Source organism: Nuphar pumila, chromosome 3 (genome assembly GCF_984573655.1).
Source record: "Nuphar pumila chromosome 3, dmNupPumi1.hap1.1, whole genome shotgun sequence".
NCBI classification, from domain to species: Eukaryota; Viridiplantae; Streptophyta; class Magnoliopsida; order Nymphaeales; family Nymphaeaceae; genus Nuphar; species Nuphar pumila.
In genome coordinates, this window is record NC_143251.1 from 67,493,306 (window position 1) to 67,517,562 (window position 24,257).

The window sequence follows — 24,257 nt, forward strand, 5'->3', positions numbered from 1 at the left end:
CTAAGGTAGTCAAAAAAAAAATTGACTGATTCAATCATGCATATGTGTTCTAAGAATGTAAAAAAAAAATCATAGTGATTCAATCATGCATATATGTGTTTTAAGGTTGTCAAACAAAATTCAAAGTAATTCAATCGTGCATATATACGATCTAAGGTTGTCAAAAAAAATTCATAGTGATTCAATCTTGCATATATGTGTTCTAAGTTATTCAAAACAAAATTCAAGAGATTCAATCATGCAAATATGTGTTCTAAGGTAGTCAAATAAGAATTCTAGTGGTTTAATCGAGCCAATATGTGTTCCAATGTAGAAAAAAAAAATTATAGTGATTCAATCATGGATATAAGTGTTCTAAGGCTTTTAAAAAAATTGCATAGTGATTCAATCAAGAATATTTGTGATATAAGGATGTCAAAAAAAATTCATTGTGATTCAATCATGCGTATATGTGATCTAAGGTTGTCAAAACAATTCATAGTGATTCAATCATGCATATATGTGTTCTAAGGCAGTCAAAAAAAATTTTATAGTGATACAATCATGCATATATGTGTTCTAAAGCTGTCAATTTTTTTTATAATGATTCAATCATGCATATATGTATTCTGAGGCTATTAAAAAAATTTATAGTGATTCAATCATGCATATTTGTGTTCTAAGGTAGTAAAAAAAAAAATTCATAGTGATTGAGTCATGCATATATTTGTTCATAGTGATATGTTTTTGGTGATTCAATCATGCATATATGTGTTTAAGGTTGTCAAAAAAAAATTTTGTAGATATTCAATCATGCATATATGTGTTCTAAGGCAGTCAAAATTTATTTATTGTGATTCACTCATGCATAGATGCATTCTGAGGCTGTCAACGAAAATTCATTGTGATTCAGTCATGCATATATGTGTTGTAAGGCTGTCAAAAAAATTTCATAGTGATTCAATAATTCATCTATGGGTTCTAAGGTTGTCAAAAAAAAATTATAGTGATTCAATTGTGCATATATGTGTTCTAAGGTAGTGAAAAAAACATTCTAGTGATTCAATCATGTATATATGTGTTCTATGGTTATCACAAAAATTCATAGTGATTCAATCATGCATATATGTGTTCTAAGGCTGTCAAAAAAATTGCATAGTGATTCAATCTTGCATATATGTGTTCTAAGGCTGTCAAAAAAATTGCATAGTGATTCAATCACGCATATGCTGTTTTAAGTTTGTCCAAAAATCTTCATAGTGATTCAATCATTCAAATATGTGTTCTAAGGCTGTGAATAAAAACTTTCATAGTGATTCAATCATGCATATATGTGTTCTAAGGATGTCAATAAAATTTCATAGTTATTCAATCATGCATATATGTGATCTAAGAATGTCAAAAAAAAATCGTAGTGATTCAATCATGCATATATATGACAAAAGGATGTCAAAAAAAATTTAAAGTGATTCAATAATGCATATTTGTGTTCTAAGGTTGTCAAGAAATTTTGATAGTGATTCAATCACGTATATATGTGTGCTAAGAATATCAAAAAAAATTCATAGTGATACAATCTTGCATATATTTGTTCTAAGGCTTTAAAAAAAATTCAAGTGATTCAATCTTGCATATATGTGTTCTATGGCTTTAAAAAAAAAATCATAGTGACTCAATCATTCGTATATGTGTTCTAACACTGTCAAAAAAAATTCAGAACGACTGAATCATGCGTATGTATGTTCTAAAGTTGTCAAAAAAAGCATAGTGATTCAATCATGCATATATGTGTTCTAAGGTTATAAAAAAAAATTCATAGTGTTTCAATCTTGCATATATGTGTTCTAGTTCTGTCAAAACATTTTCATAGTGATTCAATCATGCATATATGTGTTCTCAGATTGTCAAAAAAAATTCATAGTGATTTAATCTTGTATATATGTGTTCTAAGGTTGTAAAAAAAAAGCATAGTGTTTCAATTGTGCATATATGTGTTCTAAGTTTGTCAAAAAAAAATCATAGTGATTCAATCATCTATATATGTGTTCTAATGCTGTTCAAAAAAAATCAGAGTGATTCAATCACTCATATATGTGTTGTAAGGCTGTCAAAAAAATGCTATAGTGATTCAATCATGCATATATGTGTTATAAGTCTGTCAGAAAACTTTCTAGTTATTCAATCATGCATATATGTGCCATAAGGCTATAAAAAAAAATCATAGTGATTCAATCACTCATATATTTGTTCTAAGGCTGTCAAAAAAATGTTATTGTGATTCAATTGTCCATTTATGTGTTCTAAGGCTGTCAAAAAAAATTTGTTTTGATTCAATCGTGCATATATTGTTATAAGGTTGTAAAAAAAAGTTCATAGTCATTCAATTTTGCATATATATGTTCTAAGGCTCTCAAAAAAAATTCATAGTGCTTGATTGATGCATATATGTGTTCTAAAGCCGTCAAAAATATTTCATAGTGATTCAATCATGTATATATGTGTTCTAAGGCTATCAAAAATATTTCATAGTGATTCAATCACTCATATATGTGTTCTAAGGCTGTCAAAAAAATTCCATACTGATTCAGTCATGCATATATGTGTTATAAGGTGTTCAAAAAAAATCATAGTGATTCAATCAGGCATATATGCATTCTAAGGTTGTGAAAAAGATTTCGTAGTGATGCAATCAGGTATATATGTGTTCTAAGGTTGGCTAAAAAATTTCATAGTGATTCAATCATGCATATAAGTGTTCTAAGGTTGTCAAAAAAACTTCGTAGTGATTCAATCATGCATATATGTTTTCTAAGGCTGTCAAAAAGATTTCAAAGTGATTCAATCATGCATATATTAATTCTAAGGTTTAATCATGCATATATGTGTTCTAAGGCTGTAAAAAAAAAATCATAGTTATTCAATCATGTATGTATGTGTTCTAAAGCTGTCAATTTTTTTTTATAGTGATTCAATCATGCGTATATGAGTTCCATGGCTGTCTAAAAAATTTCATAGTGATTCAATCATGCATATTTGTGTTCTAAGGCTGTCAATTTTTTTTTAAAGTGATTCAATCTTGCATATATGTTTTCTAAGGCTGTCAAAAAGATTTCAAAGTGATTCAATCATGCATATATTAATTCTAAGGTTTAATCATGTATATATGTGTTCTAAGGCTGTAAAAAAAAAATCATAGTTATTCAATCATGTATGTATGTGTTCTAAAGCTGTCAATTTTTTTTTATAGTGATTCAATCATGCGTATATGAGTTCCATGGCTTCTAAAAAAATTCAAGTGATTTAATCATGCATATTTGTGTTCTAAGGCTGTCAAAAAAAATTTATAGCGATTCAATCACTCATATATGTGTTATAAGGCTATCACAAAAATATTTCTGTGATTTAATCATGCATATACTTGTTTTAGGGTTGTGAAAAAAAATTCATAGTGATACAGTCATGCATATATGTGTAAAAATTTATTGTGATTTTTCAATCATGGATAGATGTGTTCTAAGGCCATCAAAAAAATTCATTGTGATTCAATCATGCATATATGTGTTCTGAGGTTGTCAAAAGAAATTCACAGTGATTCAATCATGCATATATGTTTTCTAAGGGCCTAAAAAGATTTCATAGTGATTCAATCGTGAATATATATGTTCTAATGCTGTAAAAAAAAATCATAGTGATAAAATCATGCATATATGTTGTATAAGGTTGTAAAAAAAAATTATAGAGATTCAATCATGCATATATCTGCTCTAAGGATGTCAAAAAGAATTTATAGTGATTCAATCTTGCATATATGTGATCTAAGGTTGTCAGAAAAATACTATAGCTATTCAATCTTGCATATATGTGATCTAAGGAAGTCAGAAAAATTCCATTGAGATTCAATCTTGCATATATGTGCTCTAAGGTAGTGAAAAAAAAATTCTAGGGATTCAATAGTGTATATATGTGTTCTAAGGTAGTCAAAAAAAAATCTAGTGATTCGATTGTGCATATATGTGCTCTAAGGTAGTAAAAAAAAAGTTCATAGTTATTCAATCACGCATATATGTGTTCTAAGGTTGTCAAAAAACTTTCATAGTGATACAATCATGCATATTTCTGTTTTAAGGCTGTCAAAAATGTTTCATAGTGACTCAATCATGCATGTATGTGTTCTACGGCCGTCAAAAAATTTTTATAGTGATTCAATCAGGCATATATATGTTCTGAGGCTGTAAAAAAAAATCATTGTGATTCAATCACTCATATATGTGTTTTAAGGCTTTCAAAAAAATAATATAGTGATTCAATCGTGCATATATGTGTTCTAAGGCTGTCAAAAAAAATTCATAGTGATACAATCATGCATATATGTGTTCTAAGGCTGTCTAAAAAATTTCATAGTGATTCAATCATGCATATATGTGTTCTAAGGCTGTGAAAAAAATTGCATAGTAATTCAATTATGCATATCTGTGTTCTAAGGCTGTCAAAAAAATAGCATAGTGATTCAATCATACTTATATGTATCCTAAGGTTGTCAAAAAAAAATCATAGTGATTCAATCATGCATATATGTGTTCTAAGGATGTCCAAAAAATTTCATAGTGATTTAATTATGCGTATATGTGATATAAGGATGTCAAAAAAATTTCATAGTGATTCAATCTTTTATATATTTGTTCTAAGGTAGCCAAAAAAAAGTTTTTAGTGATTCAATCATGCATATATGTCTTCTAAGGTAGTAAAAAAAAACTGTAGTGATTCAATCATGCATATATGTATTCTAAGGTAGTAAAAAAAAACTTTATATTGATTTAATCATTCATATGTGTTCTAAGGCAGTCAAAAAAAATTCATAGTGATACAATCATTCATATATGTGATCTACGGCTGTCAAAAAAATCTATAATGATTCAATCACTCATATACATGTTATAAGGCTGTCAAAAAAAATGCTAAAGTGAATCAATCAAGCTTTTATGTGTTATAAGGTTGTCAAAATAATTTCATAGTGAATCAATCGTGCATATATGTGTTCTAAGGCTTTAAAAAAAATTTCGTAGTGATACTATCATGCATATATGTGTTCTAAGAATTCTAAAAAATTTCATAGTCATGCAAATATGTGTTCTAAGGCTGTGAATAAAATTTCATAGTGATTCAATCATGCATATATGTGTCATAACTTTGTCAAACAAATTTCATAGTGACTCAATCATGCATATATGTGTTCTTAGCCTGTCAAAAAAATGTCATAGTGTTTCAATCTTTCATATATGTGTTCTAAGGCTGTAAAAAAAAAAGTCATAGTGATTCAATTTTGCATATAAGTGTCCTAAGGTTGTCAAAAAAATTTCATAGTGATTCAATCATTCATATATGTGTTCTAATGCTGTAAAAAAAAAATTATAGTCATTCAATCATGCGTGTATGTATTGTAAGGTTGTCAAAAATTTTTTATAGTGATTCAATCATGCATGTATGTGTTCTAAGGCTGTCAAAAAAATTTCAATCATGCATATATGTGATATAAGGCAGTCAACAAATTTCATAGTGATTCAATCAGGCATATATGTGTTCTAAGGTTGTCAAAAAAAATTCATTAATGAATCAATCTGGCATATATGTGTTCGAACATTGTAAAAAAAAAATCATAGTGATTCAATCATGCATTTATGCGTTCTAAGGCTGTTAAAAAAATTGATAGTGATTTACTCATGCATATATGTGTTCTAAGGCTGTTGGAAAATTTTCATAGTGACTCAATCTTGCATATATGTGTTCTAACTTTGTTAAAAAAGTTCATAGTGATTCAACCTTCATATATGTGTTCTAAGGTTGTCAATAAAAATTCATAGTGATTCAATCATGCGTACGTTTTCTAAGGTTGTCAAAAAAATGTCATAGTGATTCAATCAAGCATATATGTGTTGTAAGGCTGTCAAATTTTTTTATAGTGATTCAATCTTGCATATATGTGTTGTAAGGCTATCAAAAAAATTTCATCGTGATTCAATTATGCATATATATGTTCTAAGGTTGTCAAAATAATTCATAGTATTTCAATCTTGCATATATGTGTTCTAAGCTTCTCAAAAAAAATTCATAGTGATTCAGTCATGCATTTATGTGTTATAAGGCTGTCAAAAAAAATTCATAGTGATTCAATCATGCATATATGTGTTCTATGCTTGTCAAAAAAAAATCATAGAGTATCAATCATGCATATATGTGTTCTAAGGCTCTCAAAAAAAATTTATTATGATTCAATCATGCATAAATGTGTTCTAAGACTGTCAAAAAAAAATTGTAGTGATTCAATCACGCATATATATGTTGTAAGGTTGTCAAAAACATTTCATAGTGATTCAATCAGGCATATATGTGTTTTAAGGCTATCAAAAAAATTTCAATCTTGCATATATGTGTTCTAAGACTGTGAAAAAAATTTATAGTGAATCATTCACGCATATATGTGTTTAAGGCTGTCAAAAAAAAATCATAGTGATTCCATCAATCATATATATGTTCTAAGTCTGTCAAAAAAAATCATAGTGATTCATTCATTCATATATGTGTTCTAAGCCTGTCAAAAAATTTTCATAGTGATTCAATCTTGCATATATGTCTTCTAATGTTGTCAAAATAATTCATAGTATTTTAATCTTGCATATATGTGTTCTAAGGCTCTCAAAAAAAATTCATAGTGATTCACTCATGCATATATGTGTTCTAAGTTTGTCAAAAAAATTCATAGTGATTCAATCATGCATATATATGTTCTAAGGTTGTCAAAAAAAATTTATTGTGATTCAATCATGCATAGATGTGTTCTACGGCTATCAAAAAAAAATTTATAGTGATTCAATCATGCATATATATGTTCTAAGGCTGTCAAAAAAAATTCATAGTCATTTAATCAGGCATATATGTGTTCTAAGGCTATCAAAAAAATTTCAATCTTCGATATATGTGTTCTAAGAATCTCAAAAAATTTATAGCGATTCAAATATGCATATATGTGTTGATCAATCATATATATGTTCTAAGGCTGTAAAAAAAAATTCATAGCGATTCAATAACTCCTATATGTGCTCTAAGGCTGTCAAAAAAATTTCAGAGTGATTCAATCTTTCATATATGTGTTCTAAGGCTGTTAAAAAAACTTCAAAGTGATTACATCGTGTGTTTATTTGTTCTAAGTCTGTCAAAAAAAATTCATAGTGATTCAATCATGAATATACGTATTCTAAGGCTGTCAACAAAATTTTATAGTGATTTAATCTTGCATATATGTATTGTATGGCTGTAAAAAGAAATTCATAGCAATTCAATCTTGCCTATATGTGTTATAAGATATTCAAAAAAAATTTATAGAGATTTATTCATGCATATATGTGTTCTAATGATGTCAAAAAAAAATCGTAGTGATTCAATCATGCATATGTGTTCTAAGGCTGTCAAAAAAATTTCATAGTTATCAATCTTGCATATGTGTGTTCTAAGTCTATCAAAAAAATTTCATAGTGTCTCAATCTTGCATATATGTGTTCTAACATTGTAAAAAAAAAATCATAGTGATTCAATCATGCATATATATGTTTTGTGGTTGTCGAAAAAAATTGATAGTGATTTACTCATGCATATATGTGTAAAATGGCCGTAAAAAAAAATCCATAGTGATTCAATCATGCATATATGTTCTAGGTTTTCAAAAAAAAATCATAGTGATTCAATCATGCATATATGTGTTCTAAGGCTGTCAAAAAATTCATAGTGAATCAATCATGCATATATGTGTTCTACGGCTATCAAAAAAATTATGGTGATTTACTCATGCATATTTGTTTTCTAAGGCTGACAATAAAATTTCATAGTATTTCAATCTTGTATATGTGTGTTCTATGGCTGTCAAAAAAAATTTATAGTGACTAAATCATGAATATATGTGTTATAAGGCTGTCAAAAAAAGTTCATAGTGATTCAATCTTGCATATATGTGTTTTAAGGTGGTAAAAAAAATCTCATAGTGATTCTATAATGCATATATGTGTTCTAAGGCATTAAAAAAAAAATCATAGTGATTCAATCAGGCATATATGTGTTCTAAGGCTATCAAAAAAATTTCTATCTTGCATATATGTGTTCTAAGGCTGTCAAAAAATTTCATAGTGATTCAATCATTCATATATGTGTTCTACAGGTGTCAAAAAGCTTCATAGAGATTCAATCTTGCATATTTGTGTTCTAAGGCAATCAAAAAAAATTCATAGTGATCCAATCATGCAGATATCTATTCTAAGTTACTCAAATTTGTTTTATAGTGATTCAATAAAGCATATATGTGTTCTGATGTTGTCAAAAATATGTGATAGTGATTCAATCTTGCATATATGTGTTCTAAGGTTATAAAAAAAAATCATAGTGAATCAATCACGCATATATGTGTTGTAAGGCTATAAATTTTTTTTGTAGTGATTCAATCTTGAATATGTGTTCTAAGGCTATCAAACAAATTTCATAGTGATTCAATCATTCAAATGTGTGTTCGAAGGCTATCAAAAAAATTTCATAGTGACACAATCATGAACATATGTGTTCTAACGTAGTCAAAATTTTCTTATAGTGATTCAATCATGAATTTTTGTGTTCTAAGGCTATAAAAAAAAATTCATAGTGATTCAATCATGCATATATGTGTTCTAAGGCTATCAAAAAAATTTCATAGTGATTCAATCTTGCATATATTTATTCTAAGGCTGTCACAAAAATTTCATAGTCATTCAATTATGCATATATGTGTTCTAAGGCTGTAAAAAAAATTTCATAACAGATCAATCTTGCATATATATGCTCTAAGGTTGTCAAATTTTTTTTATAGAGATTCAATCTTGCATATATGTGTTCTAAGATTTTCAAAAAAAAATCTTTATGATTTAATCTTGCATAAAAGTTTTCTAAGCCTATCAAAAAAAATTCTTTGTGATTCAATCTTGCATATATGTTTTCTAAGCCTGTAAAAAAAAAATCATAGTGATTTAATCATGCATATATGTGTCCTAAGGTATCAAAAAATTTTCATAGTGACTCAATCAAGCATATATATATTCTAAGGTTGTCCAAAAATTTTCAGTGTGATTCAATCAGGCATATATGTGATCCTACGTTGTCAAAAAAAAATTGTAGTGATTCACTCATGCATATAAGTGTACTAAGGTTCTCAAAAAAAAAATCGTAGTGATTCACTCAGGCATATATGTGTTCTAACATTCTCAAAAGAATTTTATAGTGATTCAATCATGCATATATGTCTTCTAAGGCTATCAAAAAAAATTGATAGTGATTCAATCATGCATATATGTGTTCTAAGGCAGCAAAAAAAAATCATAGTGATTCAATCATGCATATATGTGTTCTAAGGTTGTATAAAAAAATGATAGCAATTCAATCTTGCATATATGTGTTCTAAGATTTCCAAAAAAAATTCATTATGATTTAATCTTGCATAAAAGTTTTCTAAGCCTATCAAAAAAAATCATAGTGATTCAATCCTGCATATATGTTTTCTAAGCCTGTAAAAAAAAAATCATAGTGATTCAATCATGCATATATGTGTCCTAAGGTATAAAAAAATTTTCATAGTGACTCAATCATGCATATATGTATTTTAAGGTTGTCCAAAAATTTTCAGTGTGATTCAATCAGGCATATTTGTGATCCTACGTAGTCAAAAAAATTAGTAGTGACTCACTCATGCATATATGTGTAGTAAGCTTGTCAAAAAAAAAATCGTAGTGATTCACTCAAGCATATATGTGTTCTAACGTTCTCAAAAGAATTTTATAGTAATTCAATCATGCATATATGTCTTCTAAGGCTATCAAAAAAATTTCATAGTGATTTAATCATGCATATATGTGTTCTAAGGTAGTAAAAAAAATTCATAGTGATTCAATCATGCATATATGTGTTCTAAGATGAAAAAAAAATTCATAGTGATTCAATCTTGCATATATGTGTTCTAAAGCTGTAAAAAAAATCATAGTGATTCAATCTTGCATATATGTGTGCTAAGGTTGTAAAAAAAAGTTCATAGTCAGTCATTCACTCATATGTGTTCTAATACTGTCAAAAAAAAAATTAGTCATTCAATCATGCGTCTAAGTGTTGTAAGATTGTCAAAAAAAACTTATAGTGATTCAATCACGTGTGTATGTGTTGTAAGGTTGTCAAAAAAATTTTATAGTGATTCAATCATAAGTGTGTGTGTTTTAAGGCTGTCAAAAAAAATTAATCATGCATATATCTGTTCTAAGGCTGTCAAAAAAAATTCAAAGTGATTTAATCATGCACATATGTGTTTTTAGGTGGTAAAAAAAATTTGATAGCAATTTACTCATGCATGCATGTGTTGTAAGGCTGACAAAAAAATTTCATAGTATCTCAATATTGCATTATGCATTCTAAGGTTGTGCAAAAAATTTCATAGTGACTTAATCATGGATATATATGTTATGAGGCTGTCAAAAAAATTTCATAGTGTTTAAATCGTGGATATATTCGTTATAAGGTTGTCAAAATAAATTCATAGTGATTCAATCATGCATATATGTGTACTAAGGCAGTCAAAAAAATTCATAGTGATTCAATCATGCATGGATGTGTTCTAAGCATGTCAAAAAAAATTATTGTGATTCAATCATGCATATATTTGTTCTAAGGCTAGCAAAAAAAAATCATACTGATTCAATCAGACATATATATGTTCTAAGGCTATCAAAAAATTTTCATAGTGATTCAATCAAGCATATATGTGTTCTTAGGGTATCAAAAAAATTTCAATCTTGCATATATGTGTTCTAAGGCTGTCAAAAAAAATTATAGTGATTCAATCATGCATATATGTGTTCTAAGGCTGTCAAAAAATTTATAGTAATTCTATCATGCATATATATGTTCTAAGGCTATCAAAAAAATTTATAGTGATTCAATCTTGCATATATGTGTTTTATGGCTATAAAAAAAAATTCATAGTGATACAATCACGCATATATATGTTCTAAGGCTATCAAAAAAAATTTGTAGTGATTTAATCATATAGATATGTTTTCTAAGTTACTCAAAAAAAATTCATAGTGATTCAATCATGCATATATGTGTTCTGAGGCTGTCCAAAAAAAATCATAGTTATTCAATCATGAAAATATATGTTCTAAGTTACTCAAAGTTTTTTTTATAGCGATCAATCATGCATATATGTGTTCTAATGCTGTCAAAAATATGTTATAGTGATCCAATCTTGCATATATATGTTCTAAGATTGTAAACAAAAAATCATAGTGATTCAATCACGCATATATGTGTTCTAAGGAAGACAAAAAAATTATAGTGATTAAATAAAGCACATATGTGTTTTAAGGCTGTCAAAAATTTTTTATAGTGATTCAATCATTTATATATGTGTTCTAACGTTGTCAAAAAAAATTCATAGCGATTCAACCATGCATATATGTGTTCTAAGGCTATAAAAAAAAATCATAGCAATTCAATCATGCATATATGTATTCTAAGGTTGTCAATTTTTTCTATATAGAGATTCAGTCATGCATATTTGTGTTCTAAGTTTGCCAAAAAAAATAGTGATTCAATCATGCACATATGTGTTCTAAGCCTTTAAAAAAAATTCATAGCAATTCAATCTTGCATATATATGTTATAAGGTTGTCAAATTTTTTTTATAGAGATTCAATCATGCATATAAGTGTTCTAATGGTGCAAAAAATAATTCATAGTGATTCAATCATGGATATAAGTGTTCTAAGGCAGTGAAAAAAATTTCATAGTGATTCAATCTTGCATATATGTGTTCTAAGCCCCTCAAAGAAAATGGATAGTGTTTCAATCTTGCGTAACCATGTTCTAAGGCTATAAAAAAATCATAGTGATTTAATCATGCATATATGTGTCCTAAGGTTGTCAAAAAAAATCACAGTCATTCAATCATGCACATATGTGTTCTAATGCTGTCAAAAAAATATTGTAGTCATTCAATCATGCGTTTATTTGTTGTAAGGTGGTCAAAATTTTTTTATAGTGATTTAATCATAAGTCTGTGTGTTCCAATGCTGTCAAAAAAAAAATTAATCATGCATATGTGTGTTCTACGTCTATAAAAAAAAAATCATAGTGATTCAATCATGCATATATGTGTTCTAAGGCTATAAAAAGAAATCATTGTGATTCAACCATGCATATATGTGTTCTAAGGCTATCAAAAAAAGTTCATAGTGATTCAATCATGCGTATATGTATTCTAAGGCTGTAAAAAAAAACCATAGTGGTTTAATCTTGCATATATGTGTTCTAAGGCTGTAAAAAAAAATTCATATTTATTCAATCTTGCATTTATGTGTTCTAAGACTGTCAAAAAAATTGGATAGTGTTTCAATCTTGCATATATGTGTTCTAAGGTTGTAAAAAAAAAATCATAGTGATTCAATCTTCCATATATGTGTCGTAAGGTTGTAAAAAAAAAAATCATAGTCATTCAATCATGCACAAATGTGTGCTAATGCTGTCAAAAAAATATTGCAGTCATTCAATCATGCGTGTATGTGTTGTATGGTGGTAAAAAAAAAATTATAGTGATTCAATCATAAGTCTGTGTGTTCTAATGCAGTAAAAAAAATTCAATCATGAATATATGTGTTCTAAGGCCGTCAAAAAAATTTCATGGTGATTTAATCATGCATATATGTGTTCTAAGGCTATCAAAAAAATTTGATAGTGATTTACTCATGCATATATGTTTTCTAAGGCTGACAAAAAATTTCATAGTATTTCAATATTGCATATATGTGTTCTAAGGCTGCTAAAAAAAATTCATACTGACTCAATCATGGATATATATGTTATAAGGCTGTCAAAAAAATTTCATAGTAATTCAATCGAGGATATATGTGTTCTAAGGTTTCCAAAAAAAAATCATAGTGATTCAATCATGCATATATGTGTTCTAAGCCAGTGAAAAAAAAATCATAGTGATTCAATTTTGCATAGATGTGTTCTAAGGCTGTCAAAAAAAAATTATTATGATTCAATCATGCATATTTGTGTTCTAAGGCTGTCAAAAAAATTTCATAGTGATTCAATCAAACATATGTGTTCTAAGGCTTTCAAAAAAATTTCAATCTTGCAAATATGTGTTCTAAGGCTGTTAAAAAAATTTATAGTGATTCAGTCATGCATATATGTGTTCTAAGGCTATCAAAAAAAATTATACAGATTCAATCATGCATATATGTGTTCTAAGGCAGTCAAAAAAATGTATTGTGATTCAATATCGCATATATGTATTTTAAGGCCATCAAAAAATATTCATAGTGATTCAATCATGCATATATATGTTCTAAGGCTGTCAAAAAAATTTCATAGTGATTCAATCATATAGATACGTTTTCTAAGTTACTCAAAAAAAATTCATAGTGATTCAATCAAGCATATATGTATTCTGAGGCTGTCAGAAAAAAGTTCATAGTGATTCAATCATGCAGATATGTGTTCTAAGTAACTCAAAAAAAATTTATATCTATTCAATCTTGCATATATGTGTTCTAAGATTGTAAAAAGAAAATCATAGTGATTCAATCATGCATATATGTGTTCTAAGGTAGTCAAACAAAAATTGTAGTGATTCAATAAACCAAATGTGTGTTCTAAGGCTGTCAAAAAAATTTCATAGCGATTCAATCATTCATATATGAGTTCTAACGTTGTCTAAAAACATAGTGATTCAATCTTGCATATATGCATTCTAAAGCTATCAAAAAAAATCATAGTGATTCAATCTTGCATATATGTGTTGTATTGCTGTCCAAAAAATTTCATAGTGATTCAATCATGCATATATGTAATCTAAGGCTGTCAAAAAAAATTCATAGTGATTGAATCTTGCATATATGTGTTCTAAGGCTGTAAAAAAAAATTCAATACAATTCAATCTTGCATATACGTGCTCTAAGGTTGTCAAATTTTTTTATAGAGATTCAATCCTGCATATATGTGTTCTAAGGGTGTCAAAAAAATTTTTTGTTCAATCGTGCATATATGTGTTCTAAGGCTGTCAAATATTTTTTTTAATGATTTAATTTTGCATATATGTTTTCTATGTCTGTCAAAAAAATTTTAAACTGATTCAATCTTGTATATATGTGTACTAAGGTGATCCAAAAAATTTCAGTGATTCAATCATGCGTATACATGATCTAAGGTTGTCAAAAAAAAATTGTAGTAATTCACTCATGCATATATGTGTACTAAGGCTATAAAAAAAATTTATGGCAATTCAATCTTGCATATATGAATTTTGTGGTTGTCAAATTTTTTTTTATAGAGATTCAATCATGCATATATGTGTTCTAAGGTTGTCAAAAAAATTTCAAAGTGATTCAATGAATCATATGTGTTTGAAGGCAATAAAAAAAAAAAAATAGTGACTCAATCATGGATATATGTGTTCTAACGTTGTCAAAAAAATTTGATAGTGATTCAATTATGTGTTCTAAGGCTGTAAAAAAAATCATAGCAATTTAATCATGCATATATATTCTAAGGTTGCAATTTTTTTTATAGAGATTAAATCATGCATATATGTGTTCTAAGGCTACCAAAAAATTTTCATAGTGAATCAATCATGTATATGTGTGTTCTAAACCAGTCAAAAAAAAATTATAGTGATTTAATCTTGCATATATGTTTTCTAAGCCTGTCAAAAAAAAATTATTGTGATTGAATCTTGCGTATATGTGTTGTAAGCCTGTAAAAAAAATCGTAGTGATTCAATCATGCATATTTGTGTTCTAAGGCTGTCAAAAAAATTTATAGTGACTCAATCATGCATGTGTATATGTGTTCTAAGGCTATAAAAAAAAATCATAGTGACTCAATCATGCATATATGTGTTCTAAAGTTCTCAAAAGAATTTCATAGAGATTCAATCATGCATATATGTCTTCTAAGGCTATCAAAAAATTTTTATAGTGATTCAATCATGCATATATGTGTTTTAAGGTTGTCAAAAAAATTTCATAGTGATTCAATCTTGCATATATGTATTCTAAGGCAGTCAAAAAAATTTCAAAGTGATTCAATCTTGCATATATGTGTTCTAAGGCCGTAAAAAAAAATTCATAGCAATTCAATCTTGCGAATATGTGCTCTAAGGTTGTCAAATTTTTTTTACAGAGATTCAAGCAAGCATATCTATGTTCTTAGGCTGGCAAAAAAAGCTTTTAGTGATTCAATCATGCGTATATGTGCTCTAAGGTTGTCAAAAAAATTTCATAGTGATTCAATCTTGCATATATGTGTTCTAACACTGTAAAAAAAAAAGCGAAGTGATTCAATGATGCACATATGTGTTCTAAGGCTATAAAAAAAATCATGGCAATTCAATCTTGCATATATGTGCTCTGTGGTTGTCAAAAAATTTTCAAAGTGATTCAATGAATCATATATGTGTTTGAAGGCAATCAAAAAAAATTTATAGTGACTCAATCATGCATATATGTGTTCTAACGTTGTCACAAAAATTTGATAGTGATTCAATTATGTGTTCTAAGGCTGTCAAAAAAAATCATAGCAATTCAATCATGCATATATATTCTAAGGTTGCAATTTTTTTTATAGAGATTAAATCATGCATATATGTGTTCTAAGGCTACCAAAAAATTTTCATAGTGATTCAATCATGCATATGTGTGTTCTAAGCCAGTCAAAAAAAATTTATAGTGATTTAATCTTGCATATATGTTTTCTAAGCCTGTCAAAAAAAAATTATACTGATTGAATCTTGCATATATGTGTTGTAAGTCTGTAAAAAAAATTCATAGTGATTCAATCATGCATATTTGTGTTCTAAGGCTGTCAAAAAAAATTATAGTGACTCAATCATGCATGCGTATATGTGTTCTAAGGCTATAACAAAAATCATAGTGACTCAATCATGCATATATGTGTTCTAAAGTTCTCAAAAGAATTTCATAGAGATTCAATCATGCATATATGTCTTCTAAGGCTATCAAAAAATTTTTATAGTGATTCAATCATGCATATATGTGTTTTAAGGTTGTCAAAAAAATTTCATAGTGATTCAATCTTGCATATATGTATTCTAAGGCAGTCAAAAAAATTTCAAAGTGATTCAATCTTGCATATATGTGTTCTAAGGCTGTAAAAAAAAATTCATAGCAATTCAATCTTGCGTATATGTGCTCTAAGGTTGTCAATTTTTTTTTACAGAGATTCAAGCAAGCATATATATGTTCTTAGGCTGGCAAAAAAATTTTATAGTGATTCAATCATGCGTACATGTGCTCTAAGGTTGTCAAAAAAAATTTATAGTGATTCAATCTTGCAAATATGTTTTCTAAGGCTGTCAAAAAAATTTCATTGTGATTCAATCAAGCATATATGTGTTATAAGGATGTAAAAAAAACTATATAGTGATTCAATCATGCATATATATATGTTATAAGGTTATAAAAAACTACACAGTGATTCAATCATGCATATATATGTCCTATGGTTGTCATAAAATATTTATTATGATTCAATCATGCATATAAGTGTTCTCAGGCTGTCAAAAAATTTCATAGTGATTCAATCATGCATATATGTGTTCTAAGGATGTCAAAAAAAAATCATAGTGATTCAATCATCCATATACATGCTCTAAAGCTGACAAAAAAAAAATTCATAGGGATTCAATCATACATATATGTGTTTTAAAGATGTAAAAAAAAAATCACATTGATTCATAGAGATTTATCATGCATATATGTGTTCTAAGGTTATCAAAAAAAAATCATAGTGATTAAATCATGCATATATGTGTTCTAACACTGTAAAAAAAAATTCATAGTGATTTAATCATGCACATGTGTTCTAAGGTTGTCAAATAAATTTCATAGTTATTCAATCATGCATGCATTTATGTATTCTGAGGCTATAAAAAAAAATTCATAGTGATTGAATCTTGCATATATGTCTTCTAAGGCTGTAAAAAAAATTCATTATGATTCAATCACGCATATATGTATTCTAAGGCTGTAAAAAAAAATCACAGTGACTCAATCATACTATATTTCTTCTAAGGAAGTCAAGAAAATGTATAGTGATTCAATCTGGCATATATGTGTTCTAAGTCAGCCAAAAAAATCCATAGTGATTCAATCATTCATATATGTGTTCTAAGGATGTCAACAAAATTTCATTGAGATTCAATCATGCTCATATGTGTTCTAAGTTACCTAAAAAAAATTCATAGTGATTCAATCATGCATATATGTGTTCTAATGCTGTCAAAAAAATTTTGTAGTGATTCACTAATGTGTGTATGCATTCTAAGGTTGTTAAGCTTTTTTTATAGTGATTCAATCATGCATATATGTGCGATAAGAACGTCCAAAACATTTCATAGTGATTCAATCATGCATATATGTGTTCTAAGGCTGTCAAAAAAATTTCAAAGTGATTCAATCATGCATATATGTGTTCTAAGACTGTCAAAAAAATTTCATAGTGACTCAATCATACATATAAGTGTTCTAACGTTGTAAAAAAAACTTCATAGTGATTCAATCTTGCATATATGTGTTCTAAGGCTGTAAAAAAAATTCATATTGATTCACTCATGCATATATGTGTTCTGAGGCTGTGAAAAAAATTTTATAGTGACTCAATCATGCATATATGTGTTCTAAGGTTCTCACAATTTTTTTATAGTGATTCAATCATGCATATATGTATTGTAAAAATGTCAAAAAAAACTTCATTGTGATTCAATCTTGCAAATCTATGTTCCAAGGTTGCTAACAAAATTTCATAGTGATTCAATCATGTATATATCTTTTCTACAACTGTCAAAAAAAAATTTATAGTGATTTAATCAGGCATATTTTTGCTCTAATGTTGTCAACACAATTGCCTTGTAATTCAATCTTCCATATATCTATTCTAAGGCTTTTAAAAAAGTCACAGAGATTCCATCATGCATATATGTGTTCGAATGCTGTCAAAGAAATTTTATAGTGATTCAATCATGCATATATGTGTTTTAAGGCTGTCAAAAAAATCTCATAGTGATTCAATCAGGCATATATGTGTTCTAAAATTGCCAAAAAAAAATCTTAGTGATTGAATCTTGCATATATGAGTCCAAAGGCTGTCAAAAAAAATTCATTGTGATTCAATCACGCATACGTGTATTATAAGGCTAAAAAAAAATCACAGTGATTCAACCATTCATATAGGTGTTCTAAGGATGTGAAGAAAATATATAGTGATTCAATATAGCATATATGTGTTCTAAGGCTGTCAAAAAAATTTCATAGAGATTCAATCATGCATATATGTGTTCTAAGGATATCAACAAAATTTCAAAGAGATTCAATCAGAATGATATGTGTTCTAATTCTGTCAAAACAATTTGTAGTGGTTCAATCATGCGTGTGTGTTCTAAGGTTGTCAAAATTTGCTTACAGTGATTCAATCATGCATATGTTTGTTCTAAGGCAGTCAAAAAAATTTCAAGCATGCATATATGTGTTCTATGGCTGTCAAAAAAAATTCATAGTGATTCAATCATGCTTATGTGTGTTTTAAGGCTATCAAAAATATGTGCTAATGACTCAATCATGCATATATGTGTTCGAGGGTTGTGAAAAAAACTTCATACTGATTCAATCATGCATATATGTGTTCCAATGCTATAAAAAAGATTTCATAGTTATTCACTCATGCATATATGTGTTCTAACATTGTCAAAAAAATTACATAGTGATTGAATCATGCATAAATGAGTTCTTATAATGTCACAAAAATTTCCATCATGCATATATATGTTGATAGGATGTCAAATTTTTTTTACAGTGATTCAATCATGCATATATATGTTCTAATCCTGTCCAAAAAATTTACTCGTGACTCAATCATGCATATATGTGTTCTAAGGTTGTAAAAAACATTTCATTATGATTCACTCATGCATATATGTGTTTTAAGGCTGTCTAAAAATTTTCATAGTGATTCACTCATGCATATATGTGTTCCATGGCTGTCAAAAAATTTTCATAGTGACTCAATCATGCATATATTTGTTCTAACATTGTAAAAAAAAATTACATAGTCATTCAATCATGAATATATGTGTTCTTAGGATGTCAAAAAAATTTCCATCATGCATATATGTGTTCTTAGGATGTCAAAATTTTTTTATAGTGATTCAATCATGCATACATATGTTCTAAGTCTGTCCAATAAATTTCATCGTGACTCAATCATGCATATATGTGTTCTAACAATGTAAAAAATATTTCATTATGATTCACTCAAGCATATATGTGTTTTAAGGCTGTCTAAAAAATTTCATAGTGATTCACTCATTCATATATGTGTTCCATGGCTGTTAAAAAAAATTCATAATGACTCAATCATACATATATTTGTTCTAACATTGCCAAAAAAAATTCATAGTGATTCAATCATGCATATATGTTTTCTAAGGCTGTCAAAAAAATTTCATAGTGGTTTAATCTTGCATATATGTGTTTTAGGGCTGTAAAAAAAAATACATAGTCATTCAATCATGCATATACGTGTTCTAAGGCTGTCAAAAAAATTTCATTATGACTCAATCTTACATATATCTGTTCTAATGCTGTCTAAAAAAAAATCATAGTGATACAATCATGTATATATGTGTTTTAAGGCTAACAAAAAAATGTCATAGTGATTCAATCATGCATATATGTGTTCTAAGGCTATAAAAAAAATCATAGTGATTCAATCGAGCATATATGCGTTCTAAGGCTGTCAATTTTTTTTTTTGTGATTCAATCATGCATAGATGTGTTGTAAGGCTCTCAAAAAAATTTCATAGTGATTTAATCATGCAAATATGTTCTCTAAGGCTGTCCAAAAAATTTCATAGTGATCCAATCAAGCATATATGTGTTCTAAGGCCTTCAAAAAAAATTTAATCTTGCATATATGTGTTCTAAGGCTATCAAAAAAAATTCATAGTGATTCAATCTTGCGTATATGTGTTCCAAGGATGTCAAAAAAATTTCATAGTGGTTCAATCATGCTCATATGTGTTCTAATGCTGTCAAAAAAAATTTGTAGTGATTTAATCCTAGATATATTTGTTGTAAGGCTAACAAAAAAATTTCATAGTGATTTAATCATGTATATATGTGTTCTAAGGCTTTCAAAAAAATTAGTAGTGATTCAATCATAAATATATGTGTTGTAAGGCAGTCAACAAAATTTCGTAATGACTCAATCATTCATATATGTCTTCTAAGGCTGTCAAAAAACTTTCATAGTGATTCAATTATGCATATATATATTTTCTATGGCTGACAAAAAAAAATCATAGTGATTCCATAATGCATATATGTGTTCTAAGGCTATCGAAAAAATTTCATAGTGATTCAATCAAGCATATATATATGTTCTAAGTCTGTAAAAAAAAAATCATAGCAATTCAATATTTCATTTATGTTTTCTAGGGTTGTCATTTTTTTTTTATAGTGATTCAATCATGCATATATGTGTTCTAATGCTGTCAAAAAAAATTCATAGTAATTCAATCATGCGTATATGTGTTCTAAGGTTGTCAAAAAAAAATCATATTGATTCAATCTTCTATATATATGATCTAAGGCTGTCAAAAAAATTTCATGGTGATTCAATCTTGCACATATGTATTCTAGGGCCGTAAAAAAATTTTCATAGTGATTAAATCATGTATATATGTGTCGTAAGGTTGTAAAAAAAAAAAAATTCATAGTGATTCAATCATGCATATATTAGTTCTAACGCTGTCACAAAATTTTTATAGTGATTCAATCTTGCATACATGAGTTCTAATGATGTCAAAAAAAATTCATCATGATTCAATCATGCATATATGTGTTCTAAGGCTGTCAAAAAAAATTCATTGTGGTTCAATCATGCATAAATGTGTTCTAATGCTGTCAACAAATTTTTATCGTGATTCAATCACGTAGATTTTTGTTCTATTTCTGTCTATAATATTTTGTAGTGAGTCTATTATGCATATATGTGTTCTAAGGTTGTAAAAAAAAATTCATTGTGATTCAATCATGCATATATGTGTTCTCAGGCTGTCAAAAAAAAATCATAGTGACTCAATCCTACATATATGTGTTCTATGGCTATCAATTTTTTTTTATTGTGATTCAATCAAGCATACATGTGTTTTAAGGGTATTGAAAAAAATTCATAGTGATTCAATCACGCATATATAGGTTCTAAGGCGGTATAAAAAATTTCATAGTCATCCAATCTTGAATATGTGTTCTAAAGCTGTCAATAAAATTTTAATCTTGCATATATATGTTCTAAGGCTGTCAAACAAATTTCAATCTTGCATATATGTATTCTAATAAATATATGTGTTCTAAGGCGATCAAAAAATTTTCAAAGTGATTCACTCACGAGTATTGTGTTCTGAGGCTGTCAAAAAAATTCCATAGTGACTCAATCATGCATATATGTATTTAAAGGCTATCAAAAAAATTTCTTAGTGATTCAATAATGCGTATATTTGTTCTAAGGCTGTCAAAAAAATTCCATAGTGACTCAATCATGCATATATGTATTCAAAGGCTATCAAAAAAATTTCATAGTGATTCAATAATGTGTATATGTGTTCTAAGGCTGTCAAAAAAATATCATAGGGATTCAATCATTCATATATGTGTTCTAAGGTTGTCAAAAAAAATTCATAGTGATTCAATCATGCATATGTGTGTTCTAAGGCCGTAAAAAAAGTCAATCTTGCATATATGTGTTCTAAGGCAGTAAAAAAAATTTATAGTAATTCAATCATGCGTATTTATATTCTAAGGCTGTCAAAAAAAATTCATAATGACTCAATCATGCATGTATGTGTTCTAAGGCGGTCAAAAAAACTTCATAGTGGTTCAATCATGCATATGTTTGTTCTAAGGCTGCCAATAAAAATTTATAAAAATTCAATCATGCATACATGTATTCTAGGGATGTCAAAAAATTTCATAGTGATTCAATCATGTATATATTAATTGTGAGGCTGTAAAAAAAAAATTATAGTGATTCAATCATGGATATATGTGTTCTAAGGCTCTAAAAAAAAATTCATAGTGATTCAATCTTGTATATATGTGTTCTAAGTCTGTAAAAAAAATTCATAGTTGTTCAATCTAGCATATATGTGTTCTAAGGATGTAAAAAAAAATCATAGCGATTCAATCATGCATATATGAGTTTTAAGGTTGTCTAAAAAATTTTATAGTGATTCAATCATGCAAATTTGTGTTGTAAGTTCCTGAAAAAAATTTTATAGTGATTAAATCCTGCATATATGTGTTTTAATGCTGTTAAAAATATTTTGTTGTGATTCAATCATGCATATATGTGTTCCATGGCTGTCAAAAAAAATTCGTGGTGATTCAATCATGCATATATGTGTTCTAAGGCTGTCAAAAAAATTTCATAGTGACTTAATCATGCATATATGTGTTCTAAGGCTATCAAAAACAATTCATAGTGATTCAATCATGCATATATGTGTTCTAAGCCTGTAAAAAAAAATTCATAGTGATTCAATCACGAGTACATGTGTTCTAAGCTGTAAAAAATTCCATAGTAAATAAATCGAGCATATATGTATTGCAAAGGTGTCAAAGAAAAATCATTGTGATTAAATCATGCGTATATGTGTTCTAAGGCTGTAAAAAAAAATTCATAGCAATTCACTCTTGCATATATATGTTCTAACGTTGTCAAATTTTTTTATAGTGATTCAATCATGCATATATGGGTTGTAAGGCTGTCAAAAAAAAATCATAGTGATTCAATTGGGCATATATGTGTTCTAATGTTGTAAAAGAATTACATAGTGATTGAATCAAGAATATATGTGTTCTAAGGCTTTCAAAAAAAAATTAGTGTGATTAAATCATGCAAGGATGTGTTTTATGGCTATCAAAAAATTTTTATAGTGATTCAATCATGCATATATGTGTTGTAAGGCTGTCCAAAAAAATTGATAGTGATCCAATCTAGCATATATGTGTTCTAAGGCTATTAATAAAAATTCAATCTTGTATATGAATGTTCTAAGGCTGTCAAAAAAATTCCATAGTGATTCAATCATGTATATATGTGTTCTAAGGCTGTCAAAAAAATTTCATAGTGATTCCATCATGCATGTATGTGTTCTAAGGTTGTCACAAAAATTTCATAGTGATTCAATCTTGCATATACATGTTCTAATGATGTAAAAAAAAATTCATCGTGATTCAATCATGCATATATGTGTTCTAAGGCTGTCAAAAAAAATTTCATAACGATTCAATCATGCATATATGTGTTCTAAGGCTATCAAAAAAAAATTATAGTGATTCAATCATGCATATATGTGTTCTAAGGCTATCAAAAAAAAATTATAGTGATTCAATCATGCAGATTTGTGTTCTAATGCTGTCAAAAATATTTTATAGTGATACTATCTTGCATATATGTATTCTAAGGCTGTCAAAAAAAATTCATAGTGATTGAATCATGCATATATGTGTTCTGAGGCTGTCAAAAAAAAATCATAGTGACTAAATCCTACATCTATGTGTTCTATGGCTACAAAATTTTCTTATTATGAGTCAATCAAGCATACATGTGTTCTAAGGCTATCAAAAAAAAATCATAGTGATTCAATCATGCATATATGTGTTCCAAGGCTGTCCAAAAAATTTCCTAGTGATTCAATCATGCGCATATGTGTTCTAAAGGTGTCAATAAAATTTCAATCTTGCATATATGTGTTCTAAGGCTGTCAAACAAATTTTAATCTTGTATAAATGTGTTCTAATGCATATATGTATATTAAGGCTATAAAAAAAAAATCATAGTGATTCACTCATGCATATATTGTTCTAAGGTTGTAAAAAAAAATCCATAGTGACTCAATCTTGCATATATGTGTTCAAAGGCTATCAAAAAAATTTCATAGTGATTCAATAATGTGTATATGTGTTCTAAGGCTGTCAAAAAAATATCATAGTGATTCAATCATGCATATATGTGTTCTAAGGTTGTCAAAAAAACTTTTAGAGTGATTCAATCATGCATATATGTGTTCTAAGGCTGTAAAAAAATTCAATCTTGGGTATATGTGCTCTAAGGCAGTCAAAAAAAATTTATAGTGATTC